The sequence below is a fragment of the Peromyscus leucopus genome, chromosome 19 (genome assembly GCF_004664715.2).
Source record: "Peromyscus leucopus breed LL Stock chromosome 19, UCI_PerLeu_2.1, whole genome shotgun sequence".
In the NCBI taxonomy this organism is placed as follows: Eukaryota; Metazoa; Chordata; class Mammalia; order Rodentia; family Cricetidae; genus Peromyscus; species Peromyscus leucopus.
The window spans coordinates 27629095-27646676 of record NC_051079.1 but is presented as its reverse complement, the minus strand read 5'-3'; the positions used below and the strand labels follow the sequence as shown (position 1 = coordinate 27646676).

The 17582-nt window shown below is 49.6% G+C and overlaps 1 protein-coding gene across 3 annotated transcripts in view; it reads left to right on the top strand.

Annotated features, from left to right (window-relative positions):
* The window catches only part of Fgf1 (fibroblast growth factor 1), a 97791-nt gene that overhangs the window by 4458 nt on the left and 75751 nt on the right, over positions 1-17582 (top strand). For 2 of the 3 annotated variants that reach the window (XM_028891591.2, XM_028891588.2), the window contains exon 2: positions 7430-7579. The gene's annotated coding sequence lies outside the window, so the exon portion shown is untranslated. Of the gene's footprint in view, positions 1-7038; positions 7120-7429; positions 7580-17582 lie in introns of those variants that run through there. The other variant, XM_028891589.2, reaches the window with a different exon arrangement.

The window sequence follows — 17582 nt, the reverse complement described above, 5'->3', positions numbered from 1 at the left end:
AACTGAAGATATGCTAAGGGGAAATCCTACTTACTGAATGATTATACTTATACAAAATAGCCAGGACAGGGAATCTTTAAGACAGAAAGTAGATCTATGGATGTCTAGACCTGGCAGGAGGGGGAAATGTCAGCTGACCACTCAGAGGCACAGAGCTTCTTCTGAAGTGACAAAAATATTCTAAAGTGACCGTGCTTACAGCTCCATAGATTCGAGAATGCACTGAGACCACTATGTTGGACACGTGATCCGTAGTTCATGTGAGTTATATCTGAATAAAACTGTAAAGAAATGGTTTTAGTTAGGGTTTCCATTTCTACGAGAAAACACCATGACCAAAAGCACCTGGGGGAGGAAAAGGTTTACGTCAGCTTACAGTTTCACATCACAGTCCATCACTGAGGGAAGTCAGGGCAGGAACTGGAGCAGAAACCATGGAGGAATTCTGCTACTGGATTTCTCTCTGTGGCTTGCCCGGACTGCCTTCTAAAACAACCCAGGGCCTCCTGCTCAGAGGTGGCATCACCCACACCAATCATTAACTAAAAAAAAAAAAAAAAAAAAAGTTCTACTGTGTACTGTGTTGCCAACAAGCATTCTGGACAGATACATTTTCTCAACTGAGGTTCTTTTTCCCAGAAAACTCTAGCCTGTGTCAAGTTGAAAAACAAAACAAAACAACCAAAAAACCAAAAGTAGCCAGCACAGAAATTCAGTGGGATCTTAACCCAGTGACAGGGGTTGGTTGAAGGTACCGTCTTACTGTGAGCTGTAAGCTCAGGTCTCTCCCACAAAGTGTGGGCACAGACCAATGAGAAGATCATAGACGGACAAGAGAGGGTCCAGGGGCTTGCCCCGCTTCCCTGCACAGGTCCAGTTAAAGGCTGTGTTGTTTGCATGGTTCTCTTTCCTCCTGGATTTCAGATCATATTATGCCAAAGGGAAAAGCCTCCGTAAACATTCACTGTCTGTCAATTCATCTCACTAATGTGTTACTGTAGTGCTTACCTGGGATGTTCCCCTCAGGTCTACCATCTTTTACATTTAAGCCTCTGGTTCATTTAAATAGTAGACTGGGGGTCCAGATAGGTTCGTTTGCTTTGCCAAATAGTAAGACAGTTACCAAACCAGGTGTTCTTACCTTGGGACTAAACTGGACTTGGGGCCTCTTGTTTCTGAAATGAAATGTAAAAAGGTGTGCGTGAGTAAACACACTTGCTCTTCTGGGGAAGGGGGTCATACTTTTGTCAGATTTTCAAGGGCCTTGAGACTGTTTAGATTTCATAGCCCCCCGTGGGCCAGACTGCAGGGCTGTGAGCACCAAGCCTGCCTGGCAGTCAGCAGCCCAGTCTGGCTGCTCTAGCCACATTTAGCACCCTCAGTGACAGACAGCCATGCCAGGTTTGGTTCTCAATGTGCCAAGAACATCAGTGGCTTGCATGGGCTCCTCCTTGGACCCCTAAAATGGAAGGGTTCTCATCCCTGGCTGTCGGGTTAATGGAGTTGATAAACCACATTAGCTGACAAAACTTGGATTTTTTTTTTTTTTTCTGTTGCAAAGACTTTGAGAAGGTTTAAGTCCAATACAGAAAAAACAAATGGCAAACAGTACCACCATTACAAAGAAAGTGCTGGGTGCCTCTGGGCAGGTTTGGCATTATGTGATGAGCAACGTGCAAATAACACCAGGAGTAAAGAGGTGTGCATGGGGTGAGCTGCGAGCCACAGTGAGACTCGTGAGCTTGGCTTTGCTCTTGGTGCCAAGGAGGGTACCAGACAGTTCTGAACAAAGAGAGACGCAATCTGACTTACCTTTTAGCAAGATTCTTCTGGACTGGCCCATGGGGCTGAAGGAAAGAAACAGGAAGACAAGTAAAAGGGAAATTACTGAAATCAATAATCCCAGAAAGAAATACTGATGCTTGAATGAACTAGACCAACGTCCCCAAATCTCATTCTGTAGCCTAGGCTAGCCCTGTCTTCTGCTTCCACCTCCAGACTGCTGAGATGTCAGGCCTCTCTACAAGATCCCACAGCCCAGACAGAGGTCTGTTAGTAAACAAAAAACCCAAGAGCCCTGCAAACACACAGTAAGCTGTTTGTTAAGTACAATCATATCCATGGGCATAAAGTCATCTTCTTCCTGAGAGAGCCCATCCCACACACCTGGCCATCTTCAGGGAGGGCAGAGTCAGTGAGGCTCCCAACAAGAGCTTTTACACATCACGTGTAATCACATAGGCTGGATTTGGCAGTGCAGGCCTGTAATTCTTGGCTAGTTGGGAGGACAAGGCAGAAAGACTGTCTAGGCTGCATTAAGTTCAAGGCCACCCCAGACTAATTAGTGGAATTTTGTCTCAAAACATGTTAAAGGCCCTAGGATGGATTCCCTGGCACCATCTAAACTGGACATGATAGCTCACGCTTTTGTAATCCCAGCACTTGGAAGGTCTAGGCAGGAGTTCAAGATCATTCTTAGCTTACATGAGAGTTTGAGGCCAGCCTGGGATACACAAGACCTTGTCTCCAAAAAAAAAAAAGAAAAAAGGAACTAGAAGAATCGGTGTGCATGTGTATGTGTTTTTGGTGGTGGTGGTGGTGGTGGTGGTGGTGGTGGTGGTGGTGGTGGTGGTGGTGTCCTATCGGAGTTGAAGCAGCCCACTTCCTGTGGGAGGGACCCTTTCCAGAGTATCCTGCCTATAGCTGCTGAAAAAAAAATCGGCTAATGTTTTTGGGTGACAATGAGGCAGGGCCAGGCACCCCTTTCTGTGAGCCACTGTTCCCAATGTCTGTCCTCCAGCTTTGCTGATGTGTTTGTCCTTGAGGTCGCCTCGGGTAACTAATGCAATTTCTTGAGTCTGTCTGCTGCGCTTCCCAGTCCAATTGGCAGCTGACTCACCAGGTGGCCAGGATGCCCTTGTTTAACGGCCCCAATTGGACATAAACAGGCGGAAATGCTCTTCGGCAGAGTGGCAGTCGGCATCTGATTTTGCCTGTCAGCTGATTAGGATTTGTTGGGCCCCGAACAAGGTCAAAACGAGATTAGGAAGAAAATGCCACAAGCATGACAGAGTCTCCCCGGGCGGCATCTCTCATCCGACCAGAATGAATGAGGGAGAAAGGCCGACGCAAATCTGAAATGTCAGCCGCCAGAGTCAAGGTCGAGATGCCAGGGCGGCTGTTCTGCCTGAAGAGGAAGGGAGTGTATGTCCTGGCAGTCTTCTAAACCTTGCCAACCTGGGATGCTCGGCGTCCTTCATGTCACCCAGGTTCAAGAGTGAGGAGTCCACGTCTGCTGCTCAGAAGCACTGACCAGGACATCAGCTGAGGAAAAACAAAAAGAAGGAAGAAATGCCATCCTCTGCTTTTATGCACCTTCTAAAGCAGTGGTTCTCAACCTGTGGGCCGCAACCCCTCTGGGGATCAAACGACCCTTTCACAGGGGTCGCCTAAGACCATCAGAAAACACAGATATTTATAATATGACTCCTAACAGTAACAAAATCACAGTTATGAATTAGTAACAAAAGTAATTTTATGGTTGGGGGAGTTCACCTCAACATGTGGAGCTGTATTAAAGGGTGGCAGCATCAGTGGCTCACAGAACGGGGGTGCCTGGCCCCTGCCTCATTGAGAACCACTGTTCCAGAGCTCTCCTAAGAGGTTTGGAGTCACTTTCTGTAACAGCAGGTGCCTGAGTGCTGGCCAAGTCTGGCTCTTAAGATTCAGAAGGAAGATGTCACCACCACCACCACCACCACCACCACCACCACCACCACCACCACGACCACCACCACGACCACCACCCCACCCCACCCACCCCCGTTAACAGCCCCAGCACTTTAGTCTCAGATAACTCCGGGCAAGCCTGCACTTCTGTGAATAACCCTACCAGGATTTGGTCTGTCCTCAAAGATCTGCTGTTTTCTGTCTTCCTCGGGCCACGCCTCTGCAGTGGTATATGGGTTCTGTAAAAGGTCTTCCTGTGACAGAAGAGGGTTTTTAAGTGGCCTAGGAAGCTTGAGAGAAGATATGATTTCTATCACACACAGAAGGACCTACAGAATCAAGGGTGCTTAATAAGTGGCTTTGACGTCTATTTTTTCCAGACTATTTCCTGGTTCAGGGCCCAGGTCTATTCTAGGGCCAGACTTTCCTCCTAGATAATCTCACAGTCTCTTCCCACTCCAGATAATAGTTGGGCCAAGAGGCATCCGTTGTCATCACTCAGGATTTTAAAAACCCTGTGCATATTATTTCCAAGACAGGTATAGATCCTTTACACATGTTGCAGTAAATACATAAATTGAGGAATGTTAAAGTAAAAATAAAATTAAATGCCAACATTAAGAGAACTATATCATAAACATACCTTAAAGAACTGAGGATCTATTTCCCAGGATTTGGATGATTGCTAAACACTTACTATAGCACAGAAATTAGAATATAACAGCAATTAGGGATTGCATTGACCTAAAAGGTGGAGGGGTGTGATAGTGCTCACAACTGGATACAGTGGAGCAATGAAATAAAGCAACAGCTTACACTTGTACCTTCGAGTTGAGCATGCCAGCACGTGCTTGGATACACTTGACTGTCATGGTGCTCTAGAGTTTGCAGCGATATGTGAGTTGGAAATCTCATCGAGGTCCTTAGGAAAGGAGTCTGAGCCTGGAAGAGCTGAGTTGTCCAGGAGTAGCCAAGAACACAGTGTGCTCAGGTTAATGAGTATTGTGCTGAGCGAGGGAAGGGGAGGTTTAGTCACACGGTGACTAGTGGGGGTGTGACTCTGGATGGGACGCTGGGTCTCTCTGTCTTTTGTTCAGAAAGGGTCTTGGAGCACATCATTCCAATATTACAAAGATCTTCTACTAGGTGATTTTGTTCCCATAGCCGGACAGTTCTCAGATCAGATCCACCGGCATGCTGGCCTGCTCCTTTTCAGACACACACATGCTCCACGGATACTGTATTATTTTTCTATTGCTGTGATAAATCACCATGTCCAAGGCAACTTATAAAAGGAAGAGGCTATTCAGGCTTACTGAGGGGTGAGAGCCCATCACCATCATGGCAGCGGCTGGGGCAGCAGGCTGAGCACTCCCATCTGAAACCTCAAGCAGGAAGCACAGAGCAAGACAACCGGGAATGGTGTGTGGCTTTTGAAACCTCAAAGCCCACCCTCAGTGACATCCTTCCTCCAGCAAGGCCACATCGCCTAAGCCTGTCCAAACAGCACCACCAACTGGGGACCAAGCATCCAAATGCCAGGGACTATGGGGGACATACCATTCAAACCACCATAAACACCTTCTGGTCTGAATGCTCGTGGCTTGCGGAATCAAAGTGAGCATCCAAAATGTACACACTGTCACTTCCGTCAAGAATTGCCGGAACAAGAAACACCTGCCCTCCTCTGAATGTATCTCAAGGGTGTATTTTTCACACCCAAAACTTTGGACTTCAACATGTAACCCATTCTCCTGAATAAGGGCATTGGCGGGGCCATGCACATACACAGCACTGTGCTGGAGGGCAGATGTGCGTGGCACCCTCAGCCATGTTCTGTGTGTGACACGTACGGTGGGGGAGGGGGGAAGCTGGTTCCCTTCCAGCTGGGGACCTAGCCAGCCCGTACTTCATCTATTCTTTCCAGGAAGACTGGGTTCGGTACTGATGTGATGGTGTCCCTCTGTGGGGCTTCTCTGAGAACCAATCCCCTTTGAGAGAGACCTAAGGTCAGAGTCATGTGACATCTGAGCCTCTTGCCTCGGCTCTAGGAGCTGAGCTCCTCAGGACTCCTCATTCTGAAGGCCCAGGAATGGCCCTGGATGTTCTTTCAGCCAAGAGACCTCCACCCCACTGATAACTTTTCCATTACCATAAGAAAGTACCCGACAGAAACAACTTATGTGAGAAAAGGTTCACCGTGGCTAATGGTTTCAGGGACATTTCAGTCCATCAGCGGTGGAGAAGGCATGGTGCCAGGAGGGCAGAGTGGTGGCTGTCCACATGGTATGGACCAGGAAGTGGAGAGAGCTAGACCAGAGCCAGCGATAGGTACAATCTTCAGAGACCTGCTCCTACTGACCATCATTCCATCAGCCAGGCCCACTTCTTAAAGACCCTATAGCCTTCAAAATAGTACCACAAGCTGGAGGAGACCAAGTAAGTGTTCAAAACATGAGGGACATTTCAAAGCAAAGAAAAAAATAAATGCCAACATTAAGAGAACTATATTATAAATGGATCTTAAAGAACTGAGCATCCTTTTCCCAGGATTTGGACCATAATATTGCTAACCACTTACTGTAGCACAGAAATCAGTGTATGTCAGCAATTAGGGATTGCATTAACCTAAAAAGTGGGGTGGGTGGGTGGAGGTTTTCTCCCCTCCCCCCATCCTGCCCTCACTGGACACACTGCACCAGGGTGACCGCACTGATCAGGGAGAGAGACCTTGGAGTCCATTTCCAGTTCCCCCGGGTCCACGGGCCTCTCTCTATCTGAGCCAGCAGATGGGCAGGCTGGAGCCCACACACACTTGAATGCTCGCTCACGCCTCCAGGGCTGTGGAAGGGAGGTTCTCTTCGCCAGTGATCGGAAACAATTCATCAGATGGTTTCAGTTGGTTTCTCTGATCCCTATCTTCTCAGTCTTCAAGCCAGGGTTATCGGTGCAGATGGCAACCTTCCTTCCTTCTCTGTGGTATGAAGATGACCACTGACAGGAACCAGGCTCACCTGAGGACTCCCCTACTCTAGCCGGGGTAGATGGGAAGTATGATGAGGAATGCTGGGGACACTCTTCGATGCCCCTCCCTAGTCCTAACCTGGTGGCCACTACCTTGCCTAGCTCCGTAGAATGCACTTGGTAGGGCTTGGCTCTGGGAACTGTGTAGACATATAGACAGACACCTACACCATGTGTGGGGACAGATGACCGAACAGAAAAGGGCTCCCTTTCATAGCAGCCTGATTTTTAGAGGAGTGTCTTTCAACACTACCAGTTGTTTCCCTGGCGACAGAGGCCTCAAAATAAACAGGATTCTGCTCAGACGGTAGTACATTGGGCTCGGGCTTCTGCCCCAAGACAAACCATGCTAAAATAACACCCAAGGTAGTTGCTGTCACTGTCTGCCATCTCTGCCGTCCCAGGTCTGCTGCAGACTGTCAAGAGCTAGGGGGCACTTAGAGCTTCATGGGTACTGACGCGGTGGGGTGGGGTGGGGCTGTATGGTGGTCTGGAGGTGGGGGGGCCCCTCTGCTGATGAACAAGGGCCAAAGGCAGACCTAGAGGCCGGCCGCTCTCTGCTCCCCCATCCACCTCCCTGCTTCCCACACAGCCCTCTGGGACTGGCATAGTGTCTGGAGGCGGGCCAGCAACCTGATGTGCATGCCACAGCCCGTCCGTCCCTCTCCCCACACAGAGCTGCAGTAATCCTGAGGTTCAGAGAGCCGGCTGGAGAGGCAGCCTCGGCACCGGAACCGTGACACCCAGAGCAAAGGCCACCAAGCGGATCCCAGCCTCCTTGGGAGCAAGTGGAGTGAGAATAGCCCCCAGCCTGACCGCCCTTCAGGTAAGAATTAGGGGTGTGTGTTATAGCCAGAGCTGGGTTTGGCTGGGTTTGTCCTAGACCGTGTATAAAGTAGGAAGAGAAGAAAGAGAGACAGAGAAGTGTTTTAAACAGTTAGCAAGGAGCCAGTGTGCCTGCCCGTGGATGGAATAGGCTCCCCTATGGCTGGCTTGAACTGAGGTGCAGCTGGCTCTGGAAGAAGGGCCTGCTTGAGAGTCCAGACGTGGAAAAATAACACTTGCAGGTTAGAGACTGCAAAAGTAATCCTACACCCGGCTGCCCTATCATCATCCTTCCACCAACGCCAGCCTAGAAGACCGGCGGGGGGTGGGGACCATCTGATTGACGGAAGCCCTGGATGCCGCCTCGGAGAGCTGTGGAAGCTGAAAGCTATGACCACAGTGGGTCTGGCTGGCACTGTCTTGCTGTGTCATGCTCCGTCTACCCAACAGCCTAGGAACTTGGCTGCCTTGGAGACCCTGTGGGGAGGTTAGGCTCTTATCGGCTGCTTCATAGAAAAGCTGACGGTTTTAATGGGGTGGACTCTGGTGCTCCCTGTCCTGTCACTCATTACCTTCTGATCCTCTTTCATAGCCGCAGGCTCCTCTCGGGATCCCTCCCTTAGGCTCCTGTAGGGACTAGTACGTACCGAAAGTGTGCAAGGCTCCTGAACAGAAGGTCTTGAGACTCTCAGACCTCTGGGTGCCCTCGTAGGAATTTCAGGTATTTAATTAAGGGCCATTCTGCAAAGACCTCGCCTCCCATCTCAGTCCTGAGAGTTCCCTGTGTCTCAGCTGAGTTTAAGCCTCCATGCTTTCTCTAGGCCATTTAGCATCCACCGTTCCTTCTCTGCCTTCCTGTCCGCTTTGGTGACCAGGACCTTTGCTTTCCCTTCCTGTGGAAATGTCATCTATGGGGCTTTAGCTCCTCATGCTGCAGTGGGGGGAGACAGGCATCCCAAGACAGGCTGCTCTGTTCCCCTCACCCCCAGTTGCTGCCATGGCCTGGCACTGTGGCAAAATGCTGAAAAGATAGCCCACTGGCAAAATGCTTGCCATACAAGCTTGAGGGCCTGAACTGGATCTCCAGAAGTCACTATTTTTTGTGTGTTTTGGGGGTTTTGTTGTTGTTGTCTTTTTCAGTTGGGTTCAGTGGTGAATGCTTGAAAGTCCAGTGCCAGGGAGGTAGGGACAGGTAGTAGATCCCTAGGGCCTGCCAGTCCAGCCAGTGCAGTCTACTCACTGAGCTCCAGGTCAGCGAGAGACCCAAGCTCACACAGAACAGAAATAGGAACCAGCACACAAACACGCACGACATAGGGTGGACAGCTCCTGAGGAGGGACAGCTGAGGTCGGCCTCTGGCCTCCGCATGCACATGGATATGTGTGTACCTGAGAGTGCACAACACACACACACACACACACACACACACACACACACACACACACACGACTGAGAACAAATGCCTTGCTTTGGGGGGGGGTAGTATCCAGGAAGAGTGGGCTGCCCTCATAAGGACTGTTTTTGGTGTGAATAGTGTGGCTTGATGGAGACTCTGATTCACAGCCACAAACTCCCTCGGCCTTTGTTTTCTTTGCATTGAGGACTGAAGGCTTCCCAGGAAAGTCCCCTCTTAAAATTGTATCTTGGAAGGCAAGTTCAACAGTTGACTGCCGAGGACAGCTGGCTGAGGACTCGGGAACACTTTCTCCTTGTTGTTACTGTCTTTTAAAGTATGAACACATAGATTTGCTAATGAGACACTGAAAGGAATATATGAAAAGTTAAGTAAGAAAAAAGTTTTGTGTTTACATGTCTTTGTCTGGTTCTTAAAAGGATTTAAGGAAGCAGGTCATGGCTAAGTGGTTTGAGTCACAGGTGAGTGGTACCAACCACGCCAATGCTATTTTCAGAAGTGACAGCAGGTGGACACTCGGCCTACACTAGTGAAGGGCTATCCAACCAGGGAGAGATACTGAAGCCAGCCTTTTTGCAGACATGCATTCTGTGGAGTCTGAATAAGTTAATCAGGGACCTGCCACCCCGTGTGCCAGCTGCCAGGAGGGCAGAGACTACACCCACTTCTGCCTGTCGCCAAGGCATTGCTTAACTCACACAATTCTCCTTGGTTTAAGTTGCTAGGACAGAAGTCCATCCATAGTCATTCATGCCAGGGACATACCCTGCTTTAAATAAAGCTAACGTCTACTCACTGTACATAGACTGCAAGTGAGTAAATCTTTTTCCTTAAGGACGGATTCACAAACAGGCAGGGTTTTTTTTTGTTTTTGTTTTGTTTTTGTTTTTTTTGTCAACTACCAACAAGATGTCCCATAACAGAGGTGACTGGTTCCAGCCCCATCAGACCGAGAAGGGAAGGGAGCTTCAGAGTACACAGGTAACAGCAAAGGGTTGGGATGACAGGTTAACCCAGGGCAGAGGACAGGAGCCAGCTCTAGGGGAGCAGGACTGTAGGGAGAGAAGACGGAGAGGCAGAGGAGGGGATGCCAGCTGTTTTCCTTCCTAAATCACAGGGAAAAGAAGCAATGCAGGGCTGGGGAGAGGGCTCAGTGGGGGTCGTCACTGCCACACATGCCTTAGGGACCTGAGTTTGGACCCAGCACACATCTGTAATCTCAGGGCTCCTGTGTGAGGTGGGAAGCACAAACAGGAAAAGCACCAGAAGCTCGAGGTCCAGAGAGTCTGCATATGCACCAAGGAATAAGAAAAGAGAGACCCTGATCTCAGACAAGGTGGAAGGCAAGGACAGCACCTGAAGTTGACCTCTGACCTCTACATGAACATCATAGCAAGTGCATTCCTGCACTCACACATGAATGAATACACACACACACACACACACACACACACACACACACACACACGGTGGAGAGCAATTGAAGACATTTAAAATCAACCTCTGACCTCCATATACATGAATACATATGTACCCATGCACCTGCACACACATGTACATACACATACACATGTACACAGCACACACACACACACACACACACACACACACACACACACAAAGGTATGACAAGGTGGTTAAATGCATGGATTCTTCAGGAAGACAGCCTGAGGTCCAAATTCTGACCCTGGTCCAAATTCTGACCCTGTTACTAATTAGTGCCGTGACTTGCCCCTTGGTTTCCTTGTTTATAAGAAAGATGATAAAATGCTAACCTTGTTAAGGGCAAGAATAAATGAGTAAGAACCTCAGTCGGCTGCTTAGCTTTCAGGGAGCGTTACTGAGCACTGAGGAGGCTGGGGTGCCCCAAGTGCCACCCTTTGGCACTTTTACTTTGGCACAGGACTGACTCTGTTTGCATTTGTGAAGATCTGGAGACAGAACAGCTATTGTCCTAGTCAACAGTGTTTCTCATCCTTTCTGTATCCAGACACTGGGCTCAGCCTGTCAACAACCCATCGAAGCAGGGGCTGGTACAGATGCAGGACTGAGGTTCAGTGAAGGGGCCATTTACGGGTAGTCCCACAGCTACCAAGGGGCAGAGTCAAGTCAGGCTGCCAAACATGTCTGTGCTCTTACCTGGGGAGGCATCCTAAGAGTCCGGTGGAACTTGGTGACAGAAATTTAGCAACAGGCGACATCTGAAGACCCTAGAGAATAGGCTAGAATTTGGAACCATTGTTTAGAGATGGCAGGACCCTAGCTTTTTATCATGGGCAGAGTCTCAAACTTGAAGATTTATATGCAGCATGTCCAGTCTGCAGCTGACTGGCCACATGCACTCCAGAATAATCATGAATGCATCTCAAAATAAAATTATAAATTCACTTAAAACATTATGAAGAGGGTTTTGGGGGGAGTTATTCTTTTTTCTTTTTGTAACAATATATGGTCTTGACTGTGAACTTTGTAGATGACATTATCTGTCTTACTGTCCAAAGACTGGACACCACTGACAGCCTTGGGTGGCAGGACCTTTGGAAACAAGACAGGTTACACAGGCCCCCAGTCTTCCTGAACCAGGGAGTGGGTAGGGCTAGAGAATACAGGGAATAGGGCCAAAAAAAAAAAAAGAAAAAAAAAGATTCAGGCATGGAAAGAATGCTGAACCAGGACTCTCTGCCTAAGTTCAGAGCAGCCTGAGCTAAGTCTGAGGGTAACCAACCTTGGTTGTAGAGATAGGAAGAATAGATCATCTGAAACCAAGTGTCTTAACCTGATGACTTTATGGTGAAGGGAAAGATTCGCCTTTTCTGAAGAGTATATCCATATGTTACATATGTTACCCCAGAGATCGGGTGTCTTCATAACCATTCAAGACGGTCTTGCTAACCTCGGTCAAGGAATGCTGGTGATGCCGACAGGTGTGAACAGGCATGCCTACCCTGCAGGAGGCTGTGCTGATATGGAGGGTTACTCATGGGCATGACTCAGCTCTGTCCCTCCAGGAACTGTGCTCTGGTCCATCCCTGCTGGGCTCAGTGGTGCAGGCCTGCCTGGGCATTTAAAGAGACTATCTGAAAACTAAAACTAGGAAGAAGGAGGGGTAGCTGAGAGGGCCCATCTAGCATGCACAAGGCCCTAGGTTTAATCCTTAGAGATCAGATTTCTAACTCCTATGCATAGAAGGGATTCAGTGGTTCACGGGGGACCCTGGACTGTACATTTCCTCAGTGATGCCAAGATGGTCTTATGCCTTTGATCACAGGCCATAATTAGAAAGCATGGATCTGGCTACCCACTGTGGGTCCTCCCTCTTTATTAGCAGTAAGGGGAACACAGTTGTGTGTGTGTGTGTGTGTGTGTGTGTGTGTGTGGCCTGAGTGGCAGCTGGCCTCTTCCTTATCACACTGATTTGCCTGACAGACCTAGTATAACAACAGTATGGTGTACAAGGCCCAGCTCCCATGGTGCTCTTCTCTCATGAATCCTTCACAACAATGCTACACTAATAGTAGATGCTATTACTTACTACACACATCTCACTAATGCAAGACACGGGCCCGTCACCAGGCAGCTATGGAGCCAGGATTTGAACTCATCACTGGCAGAGTCCAAATGCATAAGTGAGAGGCTGTTCTGTGTTTGCAGGTTCAGGCCTCCTTTCTCACCTTGGGTGGGGTGCCCTTTTTCTAGTTCCCCTTCTTGTCTCGCCTACCTTTCCCAGGCTCACATGGCACTTCTCCAGAGGACGGCATGTTCCCACGCCCCTCTACCCTTGTCGCACTCAGTAAGTTGGAAGGGTGGGGAAATGGGGGTGTGTGGAAGCAGGAGTGACAGGTTCAGTTCACATGCGGAAACCACCCCAGGGCCCCTGAAACCCCGAAATGGGACCCTATTTAGAAATAGGGTCTTCTCAGTGATATCCGAGTTATGATGCAGTTGTTAAAATGACTGATGTCCTTATAAAGAAGGGGAAGTTGCACACAGAGACAGAAGGATGTGAGGAGACACAGCCCCCCGAGAGAGAAGTCTGGAGCAGAGTCTCTCACGGCCCTCGGAAGGCGCCAACCCGAAAACACCTTTCTGCTGTTTCTCCCATCCATTCTCTGGACTCTCCTCAGCAGCCCTGGCCAAGTCAAGTCCTATAGGAAGCCATGTTCTGAGTGCTTCCTCTAGGCCCTGACCTTGGAATGTTCTAGCTGAAGGTCCGCACACTGTGCCAAGTTGGAGCAACATTTGAGAATTTCAACTCTGAGTGCCTTTGTGTTGTCTTAAGTGTCGCTCTTGAGAGCACAAACCGGCCCAAGGCTCAGGAGGGTAGGACTGAAGAGAAGGAGGGAGGGGGGGAAGAGGAAGAGGAGGAGGGAGGAGGAAGGACCGAAGTGGGGACTGTGGTAGGGTTTATGAGTTGCCAGTAATGACCACGCCAAGCTCATGCAGCTCACTTGCGGGAACTTCCTGCGGCCAGGGAGCGGAGCCGAGCGCGGGACCCACAGTTCCCTGAGCACAAGAGGCCTTGAATGGGGGTGTGGCTATCAGTCTCTTCTGAGTTACCTGCACAGCACATGGCAAAGCTGCCTGGAGGGGACGCTTGCTTGGGCTGAGATCCGGAAGACTGTCAAGAGGAGGTGGAGGAGGACAGAGGACTCCAGAAGGTCACATGGTATGAGGAAGTGTGGCCACCAAGGAGCCAAGCAAGGCCAGTGTGGCTGGAGGACAGGGAAGAGGGTCTGCATAGGAGACGGCTGTTAAAGGTTAGATCTTGTTCTCATTCCTTCTCTGTTGTGGGTAAACACTAAAAACAATTTGGGATGACAGGTGATAGCCTGTCTTCAAGGGAGGCCAAGGCAGGAACTCAAGGCAGGGACCTGGAGGCAGACACTGAAGCAGAGAACACGGAGGAATGCTGCTGACTGGCTTGCTCCCTGCTTCTGCTCTGCTAGCTCCCTTATAAAAACCCAGGAACACCTGTTAGAGGATGGCACTGCCCACAGTGGGCTGGCCCTCCTAGACCACTTAGCAGCCGAGAAAATGCCCCCACAGACATGCCCGCAGGCCAGTCTGATGGCAGCGATTCTTCATTTGCGGTTTGCTCTTCCCAAGTGGGTCAACTTGCCAGCCACGAATAGCCATCACAGGTGCTTAAGCTGTTAAGCCACAGAAAGCTTAGCGGTGGTTCTCAACTTTCCTAATGCTGCGATCCTTGGGTACAGTTCCTCATACAGACCCCCGAAACCATAAAAGTATTTCATTGCTACTTCCTAGCTGTAGTTTTTCTACTGCTATGAATCATAATGTAAATATCTGCTAAGCAGGACATCTGACACCAGACCCACCAAAGGGTCGCAACCCCACAGGTTGAGAACAGCTTAGAGGGTGTGACTCACTTCAGAACAAGGCTAGAGACGCTGGGGTGGGGCAGCAGCAAGGAGCCCAGGAGCTGGATGTCAGCTCCTCGACTTCACAAAGCTGCAGGATCCCGGGGGAAGAGGACAGAGTTCAGTCACGGCGCTCCCTCGGCCGTGGCTATCAAAATGTCTGAATAGGCCCGGGTATCAATTACTTTTCCTTTCTGTGCTCAAATGCCTGGTAGGAAGCAGCTTAGGTCCGGAGGGTTTATTTTGGCTTACAGAGTAAGAAAGAGAGCCCATCAAGACAGGGCAGGCATGGCTGGTACGAGGGCAGGACAGCTGACCACACTGTACCTGTAGACAGGAAGCCAAGAGAGACAGGAAGTAGGGCCAGCCTGTGCAACCTCACGGCCCACCTCTGATGACCTACTCCCTCCGCCAAGGCTCCGCAGCCTTCCAAACAGCACAGGCAGCTGGGGACGGGTTCAAATGTGAGCCCGTGGGGACATTTCACATTCAAACCACAGCAGATAAGTTGTCTGTGGTCAGTAGATCCCATTCATAAACTAGGCAGCCAGGCGGGGTCATACTTCAGGTGACTGGACCTCACTGGAAAGACACAAAGGTCCCGGGGAACAGAGCCTCTGCTTTCTGCTTCTGCTCTGCCAGCAGTAACAAGAACTGGTCCACCCATTTGGGAGCCCATTGTTCAGCAAGGCTGGGGATGGTGGGCAAAGGTGGGCAAAGGAGAGTGACAATCAACAGAAGAGGAAGCTGGTATGAAAAGGGACGGAAGCTGCTGGGTGGGGGAAATGCAAAGGCCACAAAGCTAAATGTGTCTTAGCCACAGCGTCATACAAGAAGCTATGAACAAGTGTGATGTAATCTCAGCACTTGGGAGGCTGAGGATCAGAGTTCAAAACAAGCATGGGCTACATAGGTGGAGTCTGTTTAAAAGGTTTAAAAAAAAAAAAAAAAGGCAGTGCACCCGGCCTAGGGGCGGGACCCTGGCTTGTATTTGCGGTCCTACCAGGAACCTGACTACTCTGCACTGCAGTCCCTTCCCTGGGAAACTCACCAGTAACAAATGTCCTAGAAATAAGTCCCCAGTCACAAAGTCCGCTATAGAAAACTGAAGGCAGTTTCCTTGCACGTTCCTTGTCTGCACAGAAGGCATCCCTGTCTCCTCTGGATTTAAAGAGAGACGCTGGAGATGGCTAAGCAAGGGTGAATTCATGGAGTAACTTGGGAGGGGAGGGAGCAGCCATGCCGGACTTGAGGGCGCCCCTTGAGCCCCCGTGGACTCCCTTTTTTTCCTCTGCTGGCCCTTTCCTGCGCCCGAGGCTTTGCAACTGTGCCATGGGTTTGGAATGCTCTTCTTAGAGTTCCTCACATAGCAGAGTGTCTTGTTTTGGTTATTCTCAGCCTCGGGCCTTACCTCCAAGAGGCTTCCCGTTACCCAGTCTTAGCCTGTCTCTCCTCTGTGAGCTTACCCGCAAGCAGTAGTTGTGTTGCCAAAGTTTAGAAACATTGTTCTTGCCTATTCTAGTAGAACCAAAGTCTGGCAGGCAGGAACCAGTCCTTGTCTGCCTTGATTCCTGGGCCCTCCCCAGTACCTAGGACAGAGGCTAGGCACAGAGCTAGGAGCTCAGCAGCCAGCTATCCAGTCAAGGAGCCAATCCCTACATCTTGGGAGTAAGAGAGCCAAGGCCCCGGGGCAGCCGTGGGGCACCCTGCCCATCTCTGCTATCCGAACAACCCTTTGCGTCTGGGAGAGCAAAGCTGTAAAACCCGAGTCCAGGGCCTGCCAGCTCTCAGCTGCTCTGGTATGGGTGGCTTGGTGGCATGTCCGCAGTCACTGTAGGCCAGTGTTTCACAACCTGTGGATCGTGACCCCTTGGAGGTCGAAGGACACAAATACAACATTCAAACAGAGGTAGTATGCCATTAGAACCATCAGAAATATCAGATATTTACATCACGATTCATAACAGTAGCGAAATTACAGTGATGAAGTAGCAACAGAAATAATTTTTTTTGGTTGCCAGAGGTGGGGAAGATCACTCGACATCACCATCGAAGAATAAACATCTATATCGAAGTTAGCGTGTCGCAAGCATTAGGAAGGTTTGAGAATCCACTGGCTCTTCTAAGCTGCAGCACCAAAGCTCATGCTGCAGATCTTTGCTTCCTGTTCTTTTTTTTCTCTTTATCTGCTATACTTCTGCTACTGCATCATGTTTATTTATTATGAATGAATACAACCATCCACAAATGTGCTGAGGCACATCTAAAGCAAGTGGGTGACATGGAGCTCTCGGAAAGGGCTCAGGGATTGAGCTTCCCCGGGGTTGATGGGAATGGCAGAGTGGCTCACACTGATCACCCAGTGTGTGCGAAGTGCCCTCTGGAGACTCTAGAGAAAGAAAGGGCTTCTCGGAGGTGCTGCTTTCCTGGTGCCTTCCTCAGAATCCCCGTCAGAGTTTGACAGAGCCAGGGTGGGAGTTAGGAACAAGTGCTGCAGAGCCTTGCCCTGAGGAGAGAGCACGTCCCTCTCTCAGAGTCCACAGGCAGAGTGGCCTTGCTTTTCGGACTAATTGCATGGCACAGTACTCCTCCTTCAGGTCAATTAGGATGTCTGGTAGAGGGACACTTCTAAATGGTAGATGCAGGTTAGGTTGAAAATGGCATATTTTAAAGGTTTCTTCCCAGCAGTGAAATTTTCATGCAGTTAGCTGCATAAAATCCACTCTCATTCTCCCAGGCTAGCTCAGGGGAAGCAAAGCCTTCGGGCTCCACGTAGAAGGTCAAGAAGTCTCCCAACAGCTCTCATTCTTAGCCATCTTTCTGGAGCTTGTGGTGCTCAAGTGTGTAGCATCGTGGTCAAGGACAGAGGCTATGGGGTAGGACAGTCTGGGTTCAAATTCTGGGTCCCGCACTCCATAGCTGTGTGGTCCCAGACAAGTTAAACATTTAAAGCTTTATTAAATAAACGTTACAGCGGCACCTACCTATCCCTCATGGCTCTTGCCAGGAATATGTGAGTTAACACAGGTAAAAATGCATAATGCCTGTCAGAGCTGCCTCAATGTCAACTGTTCCCATCTCAGAGGATTAGACATTAGAGATAACACCCACAGTGTTTTAACACACAACGCATAGATAGTAGCTAACATTTCCTCAATGAAATGTGAGCTAGTATCACTACTGACAGACTCTGCAGCTTAGCTAAGGC